The sequence below is a fragment of the Triticum aestivum genome, chromosome 7A (assembly GCF_018294505.1).
Source record: "Triticum aestivum cultivar Chinese Spring chromosome 7A, IWGSC CS RefSeq v2.1, whole genome shotgun sequence".
Lineage (NCBI taxonomy): Eukaryota > Viridiplantae > Streptophyta > Magnoliopsida > Poales > Poaceae > Triticum > Triticum aestivum.
In genome coordinates, this window is record NC_057812.1 from 519,247,437 (window position 1) to 519,269,213 (window position 21,777).

Below are 21,777 nucleotides of genomic sequence, written 5' to 3' on the forward strand. Positions count from 1 at the left end.
CCTAGAGGATCGCCATGCTCGGCTTTGTCCGTTCTGGGGACCAGCTCGAGTCGAGGAGCTGCGTAACCACCGTTATCATCGCCTTCTTCAACCGACCGTCACCAACTTGTCATCGATGCCGTCGCTCCGGTCCACCCCCGACCTCCCTGACCTCGTCTCCGGCACCGCTGCGAGATGCTCGTCCAAACCCCTCTCTCTCTGTTGTCGATTAGTCGCCGTAGCCGCCGTCACCAAGCTCGTCTGAGACCTTGCGTACGCGTGCGTGCGTGGTGTGCTGTGCTGCACCTATGCCGCGGCTTAGCCGCTGCTTTGCTACTACTCTGCTCGTAGCTGTTGCCACTGCCGCTGCTGTTGCTTTTGCCGCTGCCTACTGCTGCTTCTACTGCTGCCGCTCGCGTCGTCTGCCTGCGTCGTTGCCTTCCGCAGCCGCCGGCGCCCTACCCTGCGCCCGGTCATGCCTCCACGTGTGTGCCCGCATCTCCCTAGTGCCACTCCCCACCGAGCACCAACCGCGCCCCGGCCCACTCGTGGCCCCGCCCGGGCCCTGCTCCGCTTTGCCGCCGTCGCCTGCAACTCACCTCCCGCTCGCCACCCGCAGTGCTGCTGCCGCTGCTAGTCTCACCCCGGCCTCGCCACCCTCCGCTGCCGCTCTACCTAATGCTCCCCACCACCGCTCCACTCCGCCCCTGGCCACCGGCCACCTCGCGTCGCCGTTGAGCCTCGCCCGCGCCGCCCGCAGCGGCTCCGCGCCCACGCTGTCCGCCTTCCAGAGCTCCCGCCTTGCAAGCCATCGCCGCCTAGCTCGTCGTCCCCGCCACCCCTGCCTGCGCTAGCTGCCTGGCCGCACCGGGGCCGCCCCTCCCGCTGCTTGTCGTGCCCCTCGGCCGACCATGGACGCCCATGCCTGAGCACAACCCCTGTGGCCTGCTGGCTCACTGCCAGGTGGGGCCGGCCTTAAAAAAAGGGAAAAGGAGGAGATAACAGAAATAAAATGAAAATAATAGTGTGACACTGACATGCGGGCCCCGCTGACCAGTCAAAGTTTGACCAGTCTACTGCTGCGTTAGCAGTTGACTGGCCCCACTTGTCGGCCACTGGTGCACCTCTGGGTGCACTGCACCGAGTGCACCTAGCCTTTTCTGCCTAGTTTGTTTTAATTAAAATAAAACCCATGAATTTCAGAATATTGTTTTAAACTTTGAAAAATCATAGAAATTAATCCGTAACTCGGATGAAAAATTTTTATACATGAAAGTTGCTCAGAACGACGAGATGAATCCGAATATGTAGCTCGCTCGCCCGCCACACACCCCTAGCATAGCGAACGTGCAACATTCCACCTCCGGTCCATCTGTCCAAAAACGCGGAACGTCGGGAATACTTCCCCGGATGTTTTCCCCTTTCGCCGGTATCACCTAGTACTGCGTTAGGTCATCTCTAGCACCGCATAATGCCATGTTATGCTTTGATTGATCTATTATTTACTATGTTCCCCCTCCGTTACTTCTTTCCGGTAGACCTCGAGACCACCGCCGATACCCCCATGATCGACTACATCGACGATGACCCCTCCTTCTTGCCAGAGCAACTAGGCAAGCCCCCCCCCCTTGATCACCAGATATTGCCTACTCTCCTCTATACTTCTTGCATTAGAGTAGTGTAGCCTGTTACTGCTTTCCGTTAATCCTATTCTGATGCATAGCCTGTCATTATTGCTACAACTGTTGATACCTTACCTGCAATCCTAAATGCTTAGTATAGGATGCTAGTTTACCATCAGTGGCCCTACATTCTTGTCCGTCTGCCATGCTATACTATCGGATCGTGATCACTCGGGAGTTGATCACGGGTATATACTTATATACATAATATATGATACTTGTGGTGACTAAAGACGGGTCGGCTCGTAGGAGTACCCGCGAGTGATCCACGGATTGGGTCCGAAAGGACGTTTGTCCCAACGGCCCTCTGAGTGGATCTTTGTGGTGAAGCGACAGGGCAGGTTGAGACCACCTAGGAGAGAGGTGGGCCTGGCCCTGGTCGGTGTTCGCGGTTATTTCAAGATAACACATTTAACGAGATCTTGGTATTTGATCTGAGTCTGGCTACTGGCCTATACGCACTAACCATCTACGCGGGGACAGTTATGGGCACTCGACGTCGTGGTATTAGCCGAAGCCTTCATGACGTCAGCGACTGAGCGGCGCGCGCCGGGTTGGACTTGAACGCCTACTCTTGTATAAGGGAGGCTAGGTCTGCTCATCGTCCGCGTACGCAATGTGCAGGTGTGCAATGGGCGATGGGCCCAGACCCCTGCGCCATAGGATTTAGACCGGCGTGCTGACCTCTCTATTGTGCCTAGGTAGGGCTGCGACATGTTGATCTTCTGAGGCCGGGCATGACCCAGGAAAGTGTGTCCGGCCAAATGGGATCGAGCGTGTTGGGTTATGTGGTGCACCCCTGTAGGGAAGTTAATCTATTCGAATAGCCGTGATCTTCGGTAACATGACGACTTGGAGTTGTACCATGACCTTATGACAACTAGAACCAGATACTTAATAAAACACACCCTTCCAAGTGCCAGATACAACCCGGTGGTCGCTCTCTAATAGGGCGACGAGGAGAGGATCGCCGGGTAGGATTATGCTACACGATGCTACTTGGTGGACTTACCTTCTGCTCTCTTCTACATGCTGCAAGATGGAGGTGGCCAGAAGCGTAGTCTTCGATAAGACTAGCTATCCCCCTCTTATTCCAGCATTCTGCAGTTCAGTCCACATATACTACCCTTATTCCATTTGATACCAATGCATACATATGTAGTGTAGCTCCTTGCTTGCGAGTACTTTGGATGAGTACTCACGGTTGCTTTGCTCCCTCTTTTCCCCCTTTCTATACCCGATTGCTGCGACCAGACGTTGGAGTCCAGGAGCCAGACGCCACCGTCGACGATGACTCCTACTACACTGGAGGTGCCTACTACTACGTGCAGCCCACTGATGGCGACCAGGAGTAGTTTAGGAGGATTCCAGGCAGGAGGCATGCGCCTCTTTCGATCTGTATCCCAGTTTGTGCTAGCCTTCTTAAGGCAACTTGTTTAACTTATGTCTGTACTCAGATATTGTTGCTTCCGTTGACTCGTCTATGATCGAGCTCTTTTATTCGAGCCCTTGAGGCCCCTGGCTTGTAATATGATGCTTGTATGACTTATTTTATTTGTAGAGTTGTGTTGTGATATCTTCCTGCGAGTCCCTGATCTTGATCGTACATGTTTGCGTGTATGATTAGTGTACGGTCAAATTGGGGGTGTCACATGAGCCCAGATTCCACAAAATGGCTTGAGGCCACGAAATCTGAGATGGGATCCATGTATGAGAACAAAGTGTGGACTTTGGATGACTTGCCCGATGATCGGCAAGCCATAGAGAATAAATGGATCTTTAAGAATAAGATTGACGCTGACGGTAATTTTACTATCTACAAATCTCGACTTGTTGCAAAAGGTTTTCGACAAGTTCAAGGAGTTGACTACGATGAGACCTTCTCAGCCGTAGTGATGCTTAAGTCCGTCCGAATCATGTTAGCAATTGCCGCATTTTATGATTATGAAATTTGGCAAATGGATGTCAAAACTGCATTCCTTGATGGATATCTTAAAGAAGAGTTGTATATGATGCAACCAGAAGGTTTTGTCGATCCAAAAGGTGCTAACAAAGTGTGCAAGCTCCAGCGATCCATTTATGGACTGGTGCAAGCCTCTCGGAGTTGGAATATACGCTTTGATAGTATGATCAAAACATATGGTTTTATACAGACTTTTGGAGAAGCATGTATTTACAAGAAAGTGAGTGGGATCTCTGTAGCATTTCTGATATTATATGTAGATGACATATTGTTGATCGGAAATGATACTAAATTTCTGAATAACATAAAAGGATACTTGGATAAGAATTTTTCAATGAAAGACCTCGGTGAAGCTTCTTATATATTGGGCATCAAGATCTATAGAGATAGATCAAGATGCTTAATTGGACTTTCACAAAGCACATACCTTCATAAAGTTTTGAAGAAGTTCAAAATGGATCAGGCAAAGAAAGGGTTCTTGCCTGTGTTACAAGGTGTGAAGTTGAGTCAGACTCAATGCCCGACCACTGCAGAAGATAAAGAGAAAATGAAAGTCATTCACTATGCTTCAGCCATAGGTTCTATCATGTATGCAATGCTGTGTACCACACCTGATGTGTGTCTTGCTATTAGTTTAGTAGGGAGGTACCAAAGTAATCCAGGAGTGGATCACTGGACATAGGTCAAGAACATCCTGAAATACCTGAAAAGGACTAAGGATGTGTTTCTCGTATATGAAGGTGATAAAGAGCTCGTCGTAAACGGTTACGTCGATGCAAGCTTTGACACTGATCCGGATGACTCTAAGTCACAAACCGGATACATGTTTTTATTAAATGGTGGAGCTATCAGTTGGTGCAGTTCCAAGGAAAGCGTCATGGCAGGATCTACGTGTGAAGCGGGGTACATAGCTGCTTCAGAAGCAGCAAATGAAGTAGTCTGGATGAAGGAGTTCATATCCGATCTAGGTGTCATACCTAGTGCATCGGGTCCAATGAAAATCTTTTGTGACAACACTGGTGCAATTGCCTTGGCAAAGGAATCCATATTTCACAAGAGAACCAAGCACATCAAGAGACGCTTCAATTCCATCCGCGATCAAGTCAAGGAGGGAGACATAGAGATTTGCAAGATACATACGGATCTGAATGTTGTAGACCCATTAACTAAGCCTCTCTCACGAGCAAAACATGATCAGTACCAAGACTCCATGGGTGTTAGAATCATATAACAATGTAATCTAGATTATTGACTCTAGTGCAAGTGGGAGACTGAAGGAAATATGCCCTAGAGGCAATAATAAAGTTTTTATTTATATTTCCTTATATCATGATAAATGTTTATTATTCATGCTAGAATTGTATTAACTGGAAACTTAGTACATGTGTGAATACATAGACAAACAGAATGTCACTAGTATGCCTCTACTAGACTAGCTTGTTGCATCAATGATGGTTATGTTTCCTAACCATAGACATGAGTTGTCATTTGATTAACGGGATCACATCATTAGAGAATGATGTGATTGACTTGACCCATCTGTTAGCTTAGCATAATGATCGTTTAGTTTGTTGCTATTGCTTTCTCCATAACTTATACATGTTCCTATGACTATGAGATCATGCAACTCCCGAATACCGGAGGAGCACTTAGTGTGCTATCAAATGTCACAACGTAACTGGGTGACTATAAAGATGTTCTACATGTGTCTACGATGGTGTTTGTTGAGTTGGCATAGATCGAGATTAGGATTTGTCACTCCGAGTATCGGAGAGGTATCTCTGGGCCCTCTCGGTAATGCACATCAATATAAGCCTTGGAAACAATGTGACTAATGAGTTAGTTATGGGATGATGTATTACAGAACGAGTAAAGAGACTTGCCGGTAACGAGATTGAACTAGGTATTGAGATACCGACGATCGAATCTCGGGCAAGTAACATACCGATGACAAAGGGAACAACGTATATCGTTATGCGGTTTGACCGATAAAGATCTTCATAGAATATGTGGGAGCCAATATGAACATCCAGGTTCTGATATTGGTTATTGACGGGAGACGTGTCTCGGTCATGTCTACATAGTTCTCGAACCCGTAGGGTCCGCACGCTTAATAGTCGGTGACGATCAGTATTATGAGTTTATGTGTTTTGATGTACCGAAGGTAGTTCAGAGTCCCGGATATGATCACGGACATGACGAGGAGTCTCGAAATGGTCGATACATAAGGATTGGTATATTGGACGGCTATATTCGGACACAGGAAGTGTTCTGGGTGATTTCGGAGAAAACCGGAGTGCCGGAGGACCCCCCCCCCCCCGCGGGAAAGTTGGGCCTTCATGGGCCATAGGGAAGAGAGAAGGTAGCCCACAAGGGGCAGCCGCGCCCCTCCCTATAGGGAGTCCGAATTGGACTAGGGAGGGGCCCCCCCTTTCCTTCTCCTCTTCCTCTCCCTTCCTTCCTTCCCCTTCCCCTCCTAGTTGGACCAGGAAAGGGGGAGTCCTACTCCTACTAGGAGGAGGACTTCTCCCCTCCTTGGCACGCCCTAGGGCCGGCCGGCCTCCCCCCTTGCTTCTTTATATACGGGGGCAGGGGCACCCTAGAACACACAAGTTGATCATTGATCCCTTAGCCGTGTGCGGTGCCCCCTCCACCATAATCCACCTCGGTCATATCGTCGTAGTGCTTAGGCGAAGCCCTGCGCCGGTAACTTCATCATCACCATCATCACGCCGTCATGCTGGCGAAGCTCTCCCTCGACACTCAGCTAGATCGAGAGTTCGTGGGACGTCACCGAGCCAAACGTGTGCAGATCGCGAGGGTGCCGTACTTTCGGTACTAGGATCGGTCGGATCATGAAGACGTACGACTACATCAACCGTGTTGTCATAATGCTTCTGCTTATGGTCTATGAGGGTACGTGGACAACACTCTTCCCCTCTCGTTGCTATTCATCACCATAATAGATCTTGCGTGTGCGTAGGAATTTTTTTGAAATTACTGCGTTCCCGAACATCTTGTCCATCACATAATTCTCCTAATGATGTGATCCCGTCCATCAACTGACAACACATGTCTATGGTTTGTAAACTTAGCCATCTTTGATTAACGAGCTAGTCTAGTAGAGGCTTACTAGGGATACAGTGTTTTGTCTATGTATCCACACATGTATCAAGTTTTCGGTTAATAAAATTCTAGCATGAATAATAAACATTTATCATGAATAAGGAAATATAAAATAACAACTTTATTATTGCCTCTAGGGCATATTTCCTTTAGTTAGGCGGTGGTTAACTATTTTCTAAAGGACGAAGGAAGGATTTGATATTTTATCGACAATGGCTATGGAGTAATGTCAGTGGTACCATTGTACCCAAGGCAAGTCGGGAATCTGTAGAAGCTTGAAAGCACATTTCATTAGGAGGCAATTATTTTGTAAAAGGAAGTTTTTTATGCTAGGACCACCACATTTTTTAAGTTTGCAAAATAATATATCCAAGAATAAGACATTGGGCCCTGGTACAGGTTTCTTCCGCCGTCCAAACAAGGCCCTATGAATCACATCAATATTTCAACACATTTTTGGGAGCCTAAAGACGAACATAAAATAAACCTCTAGGGAATCCAGAAGGGATGAAAGTAGGGTTAATATAGCCCCACGAGTAAGGCAATTTAGGGACATGGCCAGTAATGTGTTTGTAGAAGTTTTGAACTATGGTTTGGAAGGCAGAAGGAGGGAGTTTTAGGTGGGATAGGGGTAGACCTAAATAGATTTGGGGGAAGTAGGAGACCTTGGGGCCGAAAATGTTTGCGGCCACGAGCACAATATCTAGGTTTGAGTGAAGGGGAACAAAAATTGTTCTGTAGAAGTTGATAGCAAGACCGGTGGCTAGGGAGAATTGTAGAATGGTTTTGAGTTGAGAAGTGGTGTTGGTAAAGGCATGAGCGAGATAGTGAGAGTGTCCTTAGCGTATTCTAGAACCGAGGGTGGAAGATCCGAGTAGAGGGAGTGACAAAGTAGGTTGAGATCATGAGTTTTGAGGATTGTGCATTGGAGAAGGTACACGACGATGAAAAAGATGTAGTGGAGAGAGAGTCGCCTTGGCGCAAACCATTTTTGCAATTGATCAAAGATCCAGGACCCCATTAAGTTGGAAAAAGGTTTTGGCATAGGAGAGTAGTGTTTGGATCCATGAGCACCAAGTGTTTGAGAAAACCCTGTGCGAGAGAATGGTGAGTAAGGATTCCCAGGAGATGAGTTGAAAGGTCTTTTAAAGTCTTGTTTTAGGACCATAGTTGTAGCTTTTTGCAAGTCGCAACAATTGAGAAGGTCCACGGCGTAGATGATGTTTTTGGCAACATTTATTCGTGGATGAAGCATGTTTGATTGCCATGGAGGAGAAGGGGATAATGGGTTTTAGCATGTTGGTGATTAGTTTCGTGATGTCCTTAGAGGGGAATTTTTGCAGATAGATAGGCCTGAAAACATTCACAGTTCTAGTGACATCATTTTTAGGGAGAAGAATCATGTGTGCTCGGTTAAAGCGATCGAGGTCAGCATTTAGGTTGTGAAAGTAAAGGAAAAGCAGAAGGATGATATGTTTTAAAGAGTACCCAAATTTGCCATAAAAACTAAGGTCGAACCTGTCAAGGCCTGGACTAGTGTGGGGGTTCATTTGAAGGAAGGCATTTTGAATTCCTTGATTGGAGAAAGGAGCATCTAGGTTTAAGAGTTGAGGGATTTGATCCCAATACATGTCGGTTAAGGCAAAGCTCCATATGGGTGTTCTCGCTATGCCAATAAAATCGATAGAAAGATTTAAGCACAAATGTTTTTTGGTTATGAGAGAAGAGGTCTATGTCGTTATGCTCGATGCAGCTGATTTTGTTTTTCCGGAAGCGTTCAAAGGCACAAACATGTAAGTATTTGGCGTTTTCGTACCCATGGATGGTTGCCTTAACTTTGCTTCTTAGCATGCAGAAGACAACTTTATGGTTGATAACACTTTGAACAATGGCGATGATAATAGAGCCAAGTTTGCATTGAGAACCTAATTAAAAATGGAAATGTTTATTTACCACACCGAATAATGCTCCAAAGTCCTCCTAACCCCCTCAAATATTCTACTACGAAACCATGTCTACATGCCAAACTTTCACTTCTATGCTATTAGGCACCCTGGTGCAGTTTTGCAAGGCACTATTTCCATCATGGCATTCATATTCCTAGGTTGTTTTGCCATAGTGGAACCTATTTATAAGACAAATTTACATGTGGATAAAAAAGTCAATGGCTCAATATCCATCCCTTCCTTTCCATGGCCATGCCATGTGCCACGTCGAAAAAAAAGAACCCCGGAACCTTGAAATAATCTATATTACTTTAATTATTTGCAATACCAAGGCTATAACTATTGTAGTTCCTTACCTTGGCACCACCTTATAACATTTCCCTCTTGAGACATTTTAAATTTCAATGGGACGGTGCCTCCTTAAGGTATGTTCGGCAACCCTCTGGCTTCCTCAAATCCTCAATTGCTTAGCCCGACTCCTCGGCCCAACACCCAATCAAAAAACCAGAGTTAAAAAACCGTCTGGGAGCATAACTTCTCAATTGCTAGCACTCACCTTGGCTGGATGTGGGAAAGGTTGTGGTGGCGGCTTGGAAGCATGAAGATGACTACTAGTTGGGTGGTGCCGTTTGAGAAAAAGTTATGCGCACATTTCCGTTTAAAACAACACATGGAGTCCCGCCTCCATCTAAAAATACATCTTGGAAAAAAAATCCCACATCCATCTAAAAAAAGAAGTAAAAAGAAATTACACCATAGCCTAGTGAGCACCATTTTACATAGCCCTCCATTTAAAAAAATACATGGGGTCCTTACTTTTATCTAAAAGGACGCGTCTAGCCGGCGTCCAGCCGCCCAATATGGTTAGCCAGCGGCTGGTTATTTAAGAAATTTTTTTGTCCCCTTTCCTAATCAAAAAATCTTTCTCATCTAATCCATTTTTCCGCGACATATTAAATAGCAACACAGCCATATCTTTCGGTGCATGCACTTTATTCTTCTATGCATTTATTTGTGGTTTCGGAATTTTAAAAAGGCATAACTTTTAATTCGCACATCAGAATTGTGATCTGTTTTCATTGTTGGAATCTTTACGACATGCTCTTCAAAACTAGATCCCGCGTGGGTATATTTCGACGAACTAGTCTTCCTGCTAACTAAGCATCAATATGTGTGTAACTAGACTACATGACGCGTCAACTGAGTATATATGTGTATCAATAGTCTTTCTGTCAACTAAACATCAATGTGTATGCAATTAGACGGCATTCTAGCACCAACTGAGCATATGTGTATGTCAATAGTCCTGCCAACTAAACATCAAGTATGTGCAACTAGACTATATTACCACGTCAAGTGAGCATATATGTGTGTAACTAGTCCTGTCAACTAAATATTAATGTGTGTGCAACTAGACTACACTACCGCGTCAATTGCGCATATGTGTGTGCAACTAGTGTCCTGCCAATTAAACATCAATATGTGTGCAACTAGACTAAATTACAAGCCAATTGAGCATATGTGTGTGCAACTAGTCCTTCTCACAACTAAACATCAATGTGTGTGCAACTAGACTACATTATAAGCCAACTAAATATAAATGTGTGTGCAACTAGACTATATTATAAGCCAACTAAACATTAATGTGTGTACTACTATACTAAATTACAAGCCAACTGATTTAAAAAAAGTTGAACCATGTAGTACTAAAGTTGCACAATCCAGTACTTTAGTTGCACCATATAGCACCAAAGTTGACATAAAAAAATTCGTCGAAACATATCCATACGGGATCTAGTTTCAAAGATCTCGTCGCGATGAATCCAACGGTAAAAACGAAACTGAATTCCGACGCGTGGTTTAAAAATACAGCTTTAAAAGAATTTGAAATTTTGAAATAAAAGTATGTGGATCTGTTTTCGAAACTGCTCTGTAGATGACACTTCATACCTCCAGCCAACACTATATCTAACGGTGGACCTGTCCTGCTGCTGCGCACTGCATGGTGTGATCTTCTGCATCGTCTTCAGATCGTCTGGACTCGTCGTGTGTATAGCAGGGCTCATCTGTTTTCTCTAACTGATGGGACTAGTGTGAATACATTTAATGTCAGCACCAACATACGCTACGAGACAAAAATAAATACACATGCATGTGTGTGATAGAGCGGCCGCTCGGAAACACCAAATAGTGCGTACACACTTTTTAGATTTTAGGTATCTAAAAGGAAAAATAATTCAAAAAAATCCTAACCTCCATTTAAAAAACCATTTTAAAAGTTTTCTCATCGGACCAACCAGCTTGTGCCACGTGACATCCAGTCACTTAATGGGTTTAATTACACGTACAAAGAAATGAACACTGAACACTTTTTTTTTGCCGGGACACTGAACAGTTCCATGCCGGACTGGTCTCCATCCACACGGCAACCCATCAATCACCGTCTCAAGATCCTCGAAACTTCTATTCCTGCAGCGTTGCGTGGAAGAGATCCAACGGGCTAATCCATTAATCGTTACGTCCTCCTAATCATGCAGCTAGTCTGCAAGAGTTGCTTCGTGTAGCCACACCCTTGATCAATCATGTGGGATAATATATACGGTCACTTGTGTGCTCTCTGCCTCCGACGGAGACGCCGGCGCGAGCTAGTGGATGGACGCCCTGAGGTCGACGGCGCTGCCTCACCGGCGAGGACGGAGCACGCTGTTGTCGGAATTTATTGCTGTACTCCGTTGCTGGAGCACGGTCTAACACTTGTTCGTTGTTCCGTCAGGGAGTAGGTTAGCGCTCTCGTCAGGCAACTCCTTGCTGCTTTCAGGGCATTATTGCGAGGGGCAATGATTTGTTTGGGGATTCTAATGGATATTGGTCCATCGGCAGCACCAGGAAAACTCTAGAGCTTATGATTGTGATTGAATGATTGCGTCGTTGCAATATTTTTCTTTAATGGAGGCAAATGATATTTTTTTCCTTCTTGTTCTTAAGGATACCATGGACATACTTTTTGTATTATTATATACAGCCCTACATTATATGGTACTTCCTCTGATCCAAAATAAGTGTCGTGGTTTCAGTTCTTTATTTGATACTTATTTTGGATGAGAGGGTGTACTTATGATGGGAAATCAATGTAAGATCAGAGTTCTTCATCCAAACAAAACTGAAGATTGAGAGTTTTAAGTAGAAGTTAAAACATAGTGGAACTTTTTGACTGCCGGATACAAAATCAAACATTTATAGACCAGCTATGATGTCTTGTTGCATAGTGGCAGAGCGCAAATGGTTTTCTTTTACATGAAAACTGACAAATAGCTCCTGATATGAAGTTTTTTTTCTTTCAGAAAAATTAGCCTAACAGAATTAAAAAGATATAGAAAATGTTTTTTACAAAAGTCAAAAAGTATATTGCCAAAACAAATCACGTACGTACATCTAAGATTTCACATGTAATCAATAAAATACTCAATATGTATTTAAAAGTATTCATATATACCAAAAAATATATTCATGTGTTAAAACATTATGTATTATTTAAAAATTTCGTAAGATTTTAAAAAGTTAGCCGTGTGTGTGTAAATGCATGTTCATATAAAGGAGGCAGGGGGGGGGGGGTATTTAAGTCCATAAGAAAATATAAATTGAGAAAAGTGAAACATAAAAAAAAGAAAATTTGGAAATGAGTTGTCAATTCTTGCCTAAGAGACCCGATATTTTTGAGAAGTGGTTATGGAGCGGTTCTCGCTGGGCGCGGCTATGTTAGGCCCTGTTCGACAGACGTCCACTCTCTGCTTTCCAACTCCTAGCTCCATCCAGAAGCAGAGGGCACGGAGCGGCACTTTTACAACTCTGAAAAAATGGCCAACAAACCGCTCCGCTCCACTCTGGGATAGGCATGGAGCCAGTGTGCTCGGTGCCACTCCGCAGCTCCTCCAGCCGCTGAGCTGTGGAGCAGAGGCTTGCCGAACAGGCACTTAATAGCCTTACGTGAGCTGTAGTACTCGCTCGTAAATAGGCCGGGCCAGGTAGGTAGTTCTTCCTTTCCCTATTTTTTTTTCTAATTTTCGCATTTGTTTTTGTTTGCTTTTTTTACTTTTGCTTATATGTCGATTTTTAAAATATATCTATTATGAAAATCACTCCAATAGAAAAATATTTTTGTTTAATCATGTATAAAAACGGTTTCTCATGTATACAAAAAATGTACAATGCGTATGGAAAAGTAGACGTAAAAGTACTAGTAAATGGCACGTGCTTTGCACGTGTAGCTTTATGAATGTAGACCAACATCACGGACATGGCCTCAAAATGCTTTTCCCATAATTCACGGACATTTTTTACCTCACAGAAAACCAATATTGTAGCAAAAAGCCTTCTAAAGGCAGAAGGCATGCAAATGTCGCAGCCTCGCTCAGACAATCAGAAATACTACAATCAGCCTCAATCAGACCCCTTCTTTCTGCGGCCTCTCTAAAAGATGGACTTGTAGCTGTATAATTGATGGATACATCTCACTAAGGTTGAAAGAGTAAATCCTCCAGATTGCTTCCGGAGGTGAAATAAACCTTGCATCTCTATACTCACGAATTTCATTAATAACTGCATCATCTTCTGCGGCTTCGATGACAATGGAGGCACGATCATGACCTTTGTAGATGTATTTGAATAAATATTTCACAGCCTTGACGCTAGAGCAAACTTCAATATTTATATGGCAATTGTATTGAATAAGTAAATAGGGATTGTATGGGACAACCCATCTATTATCCAAAACTGCACCCCTGATGCGCACTCGACGGCTGTCATTCCTGTGCCTATAAATTGGATAAGAGTCCTCTCCTTGTTGTGTAGTCTCTGCGAAATGTCGAGGATAATGATACCGACAGCTTCCATTTTCCATGTAAGGATTATTTATGTTGAGAACTCCACATGGGCCGTGCATCATGTGCTTAATAACTAAATCATGCAGCATAGGATATTTATCATTATCAGGAATTTCAGCTGATATTATCTCATCATATTGGTCCGGATTAGTTATCTTGTAGTTTGATTTCAGAATTATTAAAAAATGTGCATGTGGTAGACCTCTTTTCTGAAATTCAATTACGTGCACATGTGCAGCAACTTCACCAAAGAATTTCTTCTTAAACAAAAGATCCTTTAAATCCTCCAATTTTGCCTTGAAGACTCGTGCTACCAAGTCCGGCCTGTCTTGTGGTGATTGACCTTCTGCTAGTTCTCTAGTTATCTCTTCCCAATGTGGGTTGCAAGTCATTGTAAGGAATATGTCTGGTTTCCCAAACCGTTGGACCAAAGCCATTGCATCCAGATATCTTCGACGCATATCTCTTGGTCCTCCGATAAATGATGGGGGAAGCACAATGCGCCTACCTATCATGCACCCACGTGTTTCACCGGCAACAATGCTATCGACCAATCCTTGATACAAATCTGCTCTGATGAGAACCTGAGTTGATGGCTTTGACAAGAATGCCAATCTTATTGATTCAATCTTAATGTACATATCAACTATATATTGTTGAGTCAATCGCCTTCCAAAGAGTAAGATGTTAAACTTCCCAGGTCTAATTTGCAGCTTGAAATAATAATATTCTCTTGGTGAGATGCAAGAACCAGAACTATTCTCTAGCATTCCTACATAATCCAAAATAATATATGATTATTAAATAGTTCTAGAAACTAAAACTTTGAGCATGTAACCAATTAATGTATGATGGAAACTTACCTTCTATATCAAAATCATTTGCTTGATTGTCTATTATTTTCCTAGCATGTCGACTTAATCTGGGCAGATCCAAGTTCCATCCGACCTCTCCGTTTGGGAAAAACAACGGATATGATAGTGGATCATAGCAACCATGATATGCTTTTATATATTGTGGACGGTCTGATACACCATAAATCATGATACTTCTATCAAAATGACCTCGAGGATCGCTTCCCTCGACCCAAATTGCTGCCACCTGTGATGCTGTCGGAGCATTATATACTCTCTGGTCTAAAGCAATATTTGTGTTGAGCTCAATCCTATACTCACAAAGGTTTGGAATGGAGCCGAGACTTCTAAAGATATGGACATAAGGATTAGATGAGAGTATGCCCAACAATTTTCTGATGAGATCTTTATCAAGGTTAGGTGAATGACGAAATCTTTGCTGTAAATCTGCATCAGTGTCATAAAAGTACAGTTGTAGATGCTTGGGCCCATCATCCTTTGGCACTAATTGGTCAATTCGATGATAAATTTGACCTTGTGCACGGAATGTGTAAACTCCAGATCTATTATTGCAAAAACGTTGATCCAAGACAACACCAAGAGATGTAAAGGAGAAGTGAGAATTGAAGTAACGTATGTTATCCCGGAAATACTTCGCATCTGGATCTTGGCTGCTGTATAGTTGACGTAATTCATCAGGGACTGGTGGAGTTACTATTTTAACTTTTCCACCCATGCAACAAAACGTTGGTTTCTCATACTGGAACCTTTTTGCATTGCAATGCCTACAGTCAGGAACTGGATCTAGAAGATGATAATCAGTGGGTAAATTTTGATATATATGATCATATGGATCTGCCTGAATGCAACTTTGGGCATTATTATTTTCTAAATACGACTGAAATTCAAAACCTGCATTTTTTATTAGGCTAGATTAGAAATACAAATCATATTTAAAAGTAATATTGTCGATTAAGTACAGTAATACTTACCATGCCCACTAAACATACGAATTTCTTCATCAGGGTCATCATTATATCCAAGCATTTCTCCTGTTTCCCCAATGTTATCTGTTGATTGTCGAATCATCATATACGTCACACAATGTTTTATATGGACCAATATAATAGATAAATGCTAGTTGGTACTGAGATTACCTTGAATGGCAGGAAAAGAATCCTTTGGCAGGTAGATGAGATCTTCATGTTGACGGCTGGTATGACCTTGTAGTTGCACATGAGTATATCCAACTGTATTTTGTAAATTACTACTAATTGCCCCATCAGATGTATCTTGTGCATGGCTGCAACTTGCGTCTTGAGACTTTCTTCTTCTTTTATACTCACGGCCTCTTTGTAAATATGCTTCTTTTTGTTCAGGTGCCAATTGGGAATACCAGCTAGTGCCGTGTCGCCGCTTACATCCACTGTTATTTTTTTGCGCATCAATTACAACTTGGCCTTCCGAAGCAATAGGAGATACAGAAATTCCAGATGGACTGATCTTCAGCCGAGTACCCTTTTTTGGGTGGCACATGTTTGGCTGAACAAGGACGCTTTGGTCAGATGCAGACACATCATAACTATCGACTGTTGTCACTGTTTTTGACATTACAACAAACAAATTAGTCTGTAATATTAGTAAACAGAAATGTATTAGTACTGAATTAATATATTTTTATCAACCTCGTTTCCTTTTTGTCAGACACCTACTTTGATGGACCCCTGAACTGTGTGTCATAGAACCTGAAAATGGAAGGCTTTCTTGTTCTTGTAACATAGTCACGGCTACTTCTTTCCCTGGCACACAAATTGCAGACTAATGTCACCACCTAATCATGTATAATGAAGATGATTATTTTACTTATCATCACACAACAAAGTACCTTCTGGCGTCGTAGAAGATTCAGTTGGCAAGTGTGTGTTATCATTGGTACTCATACTGGTCTCCCCTCTTACGGGTTGCACAGTCTTACTAATTGCACTGTCACCTCGCTTGATTCGTTTGTACTCACGATTCCTTTTCAAATAAGCTTCTCTCTGTTGTGGCGTCATCTGCATATACCTAACCCGATCACGGTAACGTTTGCGTTGAGAAGGATCCGTTGGTACAGCACTGGTTTGTTCAGTTAGGTGACGATATTGATCTACAATCACCAGCTTAATGAGACACACACAAGAAAAGATTGGTACTGAACTGGAATTTACATTTCAGGGCATGCAGAGAGAGAGAGAGGGGGAGAGAGAGAGAGAGAGAGAGAATGTTTTTTAGCCAACAATCATTTTTTCATGGGTAAACAGAAAATATGAATTCATTATCGCAGTTGATGTCCGTCAGTAATGAGTGTCAATCATATTTCTATCAAAATAAATATTTTAAATGTGAACAACGAAATGGCCCAAATAAAATAGCAGAGTCATAAAAAATCAAGAAAAATAATCAAATCATCTTTCGTGACACACTTATCTCAAAACATAGTAGCTTTTGTAGTCTACGTACAGAATCTGCAACTTACACTGGCTTAGTCAAAAATGCAAACACCTTGCACGCAAAGAAATAGCCAAGAAAATCAACAAGGTATAACCAGCTAATCCTAATGACAGGAAGCAATCTGACATAAAGGAATTCTCCAAACTCATAACCATCAACAGAAAAAGAAAAACGGGAATGTAGAGAAGGAGCAACTCACCTGTGCTTTCCTCCCGTGCTGTTGGCCGTCCGCACAAAGAATGTGTATTGTACATGGCGGCTTGCCGGTGTACGGCGCGGCTGGAGAGAGCGAAGAGACGAAGACGCGCGAATCTAATGAATGAAGACGGGGCGCAAGAGTGGCACACTTCAGAACAACCAAGCCCTGCGATCTCAATAGCAAGGTCGTCAAAGAGTTGAGGTACTCTGCAAGCAGATGGAAATGGAATTTTAGCAAGATGTGAGCGGGGAGATACAAGCAATGGGAGACAACGGGGATGGAGTTGTGGCAGGATGATAGCCTTGGGCTAGCCCGGGATGAAGGTTTTTGTTTTTTCCTTTTGAAATCGGGATAAAGCTTGAAGGTATGCAGTCTTTTCCGTTCCAGCAGAGCGCGCGCGCGGGGCTCTGTTTCAATTAAATTATTCCAAACGTCGTGAGCCGTGGAGCTATCGGGAAGGTGCGAGTAGCTTCCGAACGCGCGAGCGCGGGGGAGACAGCGCGGGAAGGGAGTGGTGACGAATCCAACTGATTGCAGCCGTCCGATTCAGTGAAGCTAAGGGCTGATGAAGGGTGGATAAGGGGATATGTGGTGAAATCAACGGCTAGAAGTGAGTTTGTGTTACTTGGCGGGAAACAAGAGTGGAGTGTAAATCCAATTTCAAAACTGATGCATTATAGTAGTAGAGATATGTTTTTAAAAATGTTAATTATGTGTTTCAAAAAATTTAAACGTGTATTAAAAAATTCTTATGATGTATACCAATGATATAAAAAATATATGTTTAATTTTTTTAATCATGTATTAGAAAAATGTTAAGCATACAAATTAAAATATTAAACATGTACATAGAAAATGTTCCTACTGTATACAAAAAAATGTAGAATGTGTAAGAGAAAAGTAGACATAAAAATATTATTAATTTATCAAAAAACTTTAGATTTTATTATATAAAAATGTTAAACATGTATATCAAAAATGTTCCTTATGTATACAAAAAAATGTAAAATGTATGTGATAAAAGTAGACATAAAAATATATACTCTTTTCAAGAAATGTTAATCACGTTTTATAAAAATGTGAAACTCATATATAAAAAATGTTAAAGGCATATATAAAATATTCCTATTGTATACAAAATGTATAGAATGTATATAAATAAATGTGGACATCAAAATGTATGTATTTAAAAAAAGTTAATCAATGTATTTGAAAAACGTTCATGTTGTATATGAAAAAGAAGAAGAAAAGGACAAAAACTAACAAAGAAACAAAGAAAACAGAAAAAAAAGAATGAAAACATAAAAGAAGCTGATGAACAAGTGACAATCAACAATGGTTCTAAAAGCCAATGAAACCCGTAAAGAAAATCACAAACAAAAACTGAAATAAAAAAGGCAAAGAAATCAGGATACAAACAGTGAAAAAGAAAGAGAAACAAAGAAAAATGAAGAAGAAAAGAAACAAAAGGAAAAAATAGTAAAAATATAAAACAGAAGTTATACGAAGAAAAACGAAAAACCAAAGAAAGCAGGTAAAAACAAAAAGAACTGAACAAAAAATAAAAAGAAAATGAAAAAAAATGAGAAAACCAGACCCGCTCGTGCTAAAAGGGCGGGCCCACTCACGCTTGCCTATAGCGAGACAACTTATTATCTTGCTATAGGCGAGAAATAGCTCAGGCGGGTTCTCGCCAGTTCCTATTTATTCTTAACGAGCCGTTTAGTTTATTAGTGGTATGCGGCGCTTATGCGTCTAATGTACTCCCTCCGTTCTTGAAAGAGTGTACTTCCAACTTTATTGGAAAGTCAAACTTTTTTACGTTTGACCGTAATTATACAATAATAGACCAACATTTATGCCATCAAAATAGTAGCATTAGATTCATGATTAAATATATTTTCGTCATATACCTATTTGGTTTCATAAGCATTGACATATTTTTGCATAAACTCGGTCAAACTTTGAGATAGTTGACCCTCCAACAAAGTTGGAAGTACACTCTTTTAAGGACGGAGGGAGTATTGGGTTGGCTCATGTAATAATGTTAGGACGTCGATAAGTGTCACATGTGTGGGTGTTAGGAGGTCTGCCCACATATTTTGTGTGGTGTATAAGATGAACAGCTCACACACTTACGTGTGGGCAAAACAAGTAATGCCCACACACCTCTTTTTCCCCCCTCGATTCATCTCATATGCGTGCGTGTGGGCGAAATAGATAACGTCCACACGCCCCGTACGTCAGGCCTCGTACCTCGTGGTCCCGCACGCCCCGTCTAACAGTCACCGCGGGCCCGCAGTTGCCATGGTCCAGATCCTCGTCCATGTTCGTTTAACTGCAGTTGCCATGTCGCTGAACTACGGTTTCCATGTCGGACAACTACAGTTGTTATGGTTGCTCAACTGCAGTTGACATCTCATCTCAAAAGTTCCAGATGCCATTTTTGGGCAACTGCGGCTGTTGCCATGTATGGTCTGGTTTACTATAGTTGTCATGATTTGAAAACTTTAGGGGTTTGCCACCTACTAACACTAGGCAGTTACCATTTATGGTCTGGTTTACTACATTTGCCATGATTTGAAAACCTTAGGAGTTGCCACCTACAAGCACACTAGGGCAGTTGCCGTGTACCCTGCAAAATACATGGCAACTGACATGTTCGGATAAAAAAAGAGTTGCCACCTGCTTATAAAGCACACTAGGGCAGTTGCCATGTACACTGCAAAACACATGGCAAGTGGCAACTTGGGTGTGAGAGATGAGACGGGCGTGTGGGCGAGATGGCAAATGCCCACACACCAGCCTTTGTGCGTGAGTGGAAAGTGGCGTATGGGCGAACTGCTGAACGCCCACATACCAGCCCCTCCCGTGTGGTGAAACGGCCGTGTGGGCGACCGGGTGAATGCCCACACACCAGCCCAATTCTATGTGGCACTAGAAACATGCCAAGATTCGTGCGCTCGCAAATGGACACGGATCCGCGCGGGTGGGCGAGATGCAAACGCCCACATGGATGAGCGTTAGTGTTTTCGTAATGTTATAGTTAGCGTCGGTTTTGGGAAGCTACTAGAAACTTCTAACTCTGGTTTTTCTATGTTTTTCTGCTTGTTATTGTATGGTCCTTTTCTCCTTCTTTTCTTTTCTTTTATTTTTTTTTTGAATATTTCTCAAATTCATTAAAAAATCGCTACTTTTTGGAAATTCATAAAAAAATTCAAACGCATGAACTTTTTAAAATTTCATGAACCTTTTTCAAATCCATGAACTTTTTCAAACACGTGAACATTTTTGAATCCAAGAATTTATTTCATACTCACGAGCTTTTTTCAAGTTTATGAACTTTTCTCAAATTATCGATCTTTTTTAAAATTTGTGTCTTTTTTCAAATTCATGCACTGTTTTCAAATTTTTTATTTTTCAAAAATATATTTTTTAAGTCAACGGTTGGAAGGGTTTCCTTGCCTCTCGTCGGCGCCGCCGGTCCGCCTTATGTTCTATGGTCCTCGGATCATGGAGGCACGGTGGATCCCGGCCCTTGCCGGTGGGAGGGCTCCGTTTTTAGATGCTTTTCTGAGTTTTGTTAGAGTTTGTGCCATGCTCAAGAAGATGAGGCGGTGGCGGCTTCTTGAAGATGGAATAAGGTCCTCCCCGTCTAGCCCCCGTCCCGGTGATATTTCAAGCATTGTCGGAAGGCGTGTGGAGGTTTGTCTCTGGCGGATCTCATGGGATCCGATCGACGTTTGTCTTCGGTGGATCCGACTGGATCCGGTCTTCGCTCGTCTACGTCTGTGTGTCTGCAGGTTGGATCCTTCCGGTCTATGCTTCTTTTCATCGGCGGCGGTTGCTGTTCTGGTGCGCTGGTCCTATGGGGTCTTAGCACGACGACTTCCCGACTGTCTACTACAACAATATTTGCCCGGCTCCGACGAGGGAGGGGTGATGACGGTGGCGCGCCTTCGGCTCGCTCCAGTGATTGTAGTCGTCGTTAGGTGGTCTATGGATCTGGATGTAATTTTTACTTCTAGTGTTCTTTGTACTACCTTGACAGTTGATGAATAGATCGAAAGTTTTCATGCAAAAAAAGTCAACGATTGGAGTCGTCAATGGTTGACTGGTCAATGATGAGCCGAGCGAACCAAGTGGTTTTGTGAGCGAACGAAGTGGCGAGTGTGCAGCTAGCACGTTTGTTGGGTTGACCCAAGCAAGCGGTCGCTTGAGTGCTAGTTTGTAAGGGCATGTACAATGGTTGATAAGACAGCCTTATCTTACACCCACCATGCAACTAAGATATGACAATAAAACATGACGTACAATGGGTTATATCTTAGTCTTATCTCTATTCCTAAATTTGTGGTGAGACAAACTATGCTAAGAGATCATCTCTTAACTAAGATAAAACAAAACTCTTTTTTCATTTCTCTCTCCTCCACCTCAGCAATGATAAGACTAAGATATAACCATTGTACATGCCCTAAACTGGCACTGAAGCGCCGATAAGTAGGAGAGCGCTTTTTGTTCTCAGAAAATCTTTTTATCTTCCACTAGCAAGATTGCCACGCGTTGCAACCTTTATTTCAAAACGTGATATATTATATAAAGAAATAAAATATTAGACAAGAGAGCAAACAAAATTTTCTTTTATACATAGAAAAAGA

General features: G+C 42.7%; 1 long non-coding RNA gene across 1 annotated transcript; it reads right to left on the reverse strand.

Annotated features, from left to right (window-relative positions):
- Positions 1–15,893: 15,893 nt before the first annotated feature.
- LOC123148309 (uncharacterized) lies at positions 15,894–16,571 on the reverse strand. Its single transcript, XR_006473752.1, has 3 exons — positions 16,316–16,571; positions 16,116–16,229; positions 15,894–16,028 (listed from the first exon to the last, which is right to left on the reverse strand). It is a non-coding gene; the product is annotated as an uncharacterized lncRNA (long non-coding RNA).
- Positions 16,572–21,777: the final 5,206 nt, after the last annotated feature.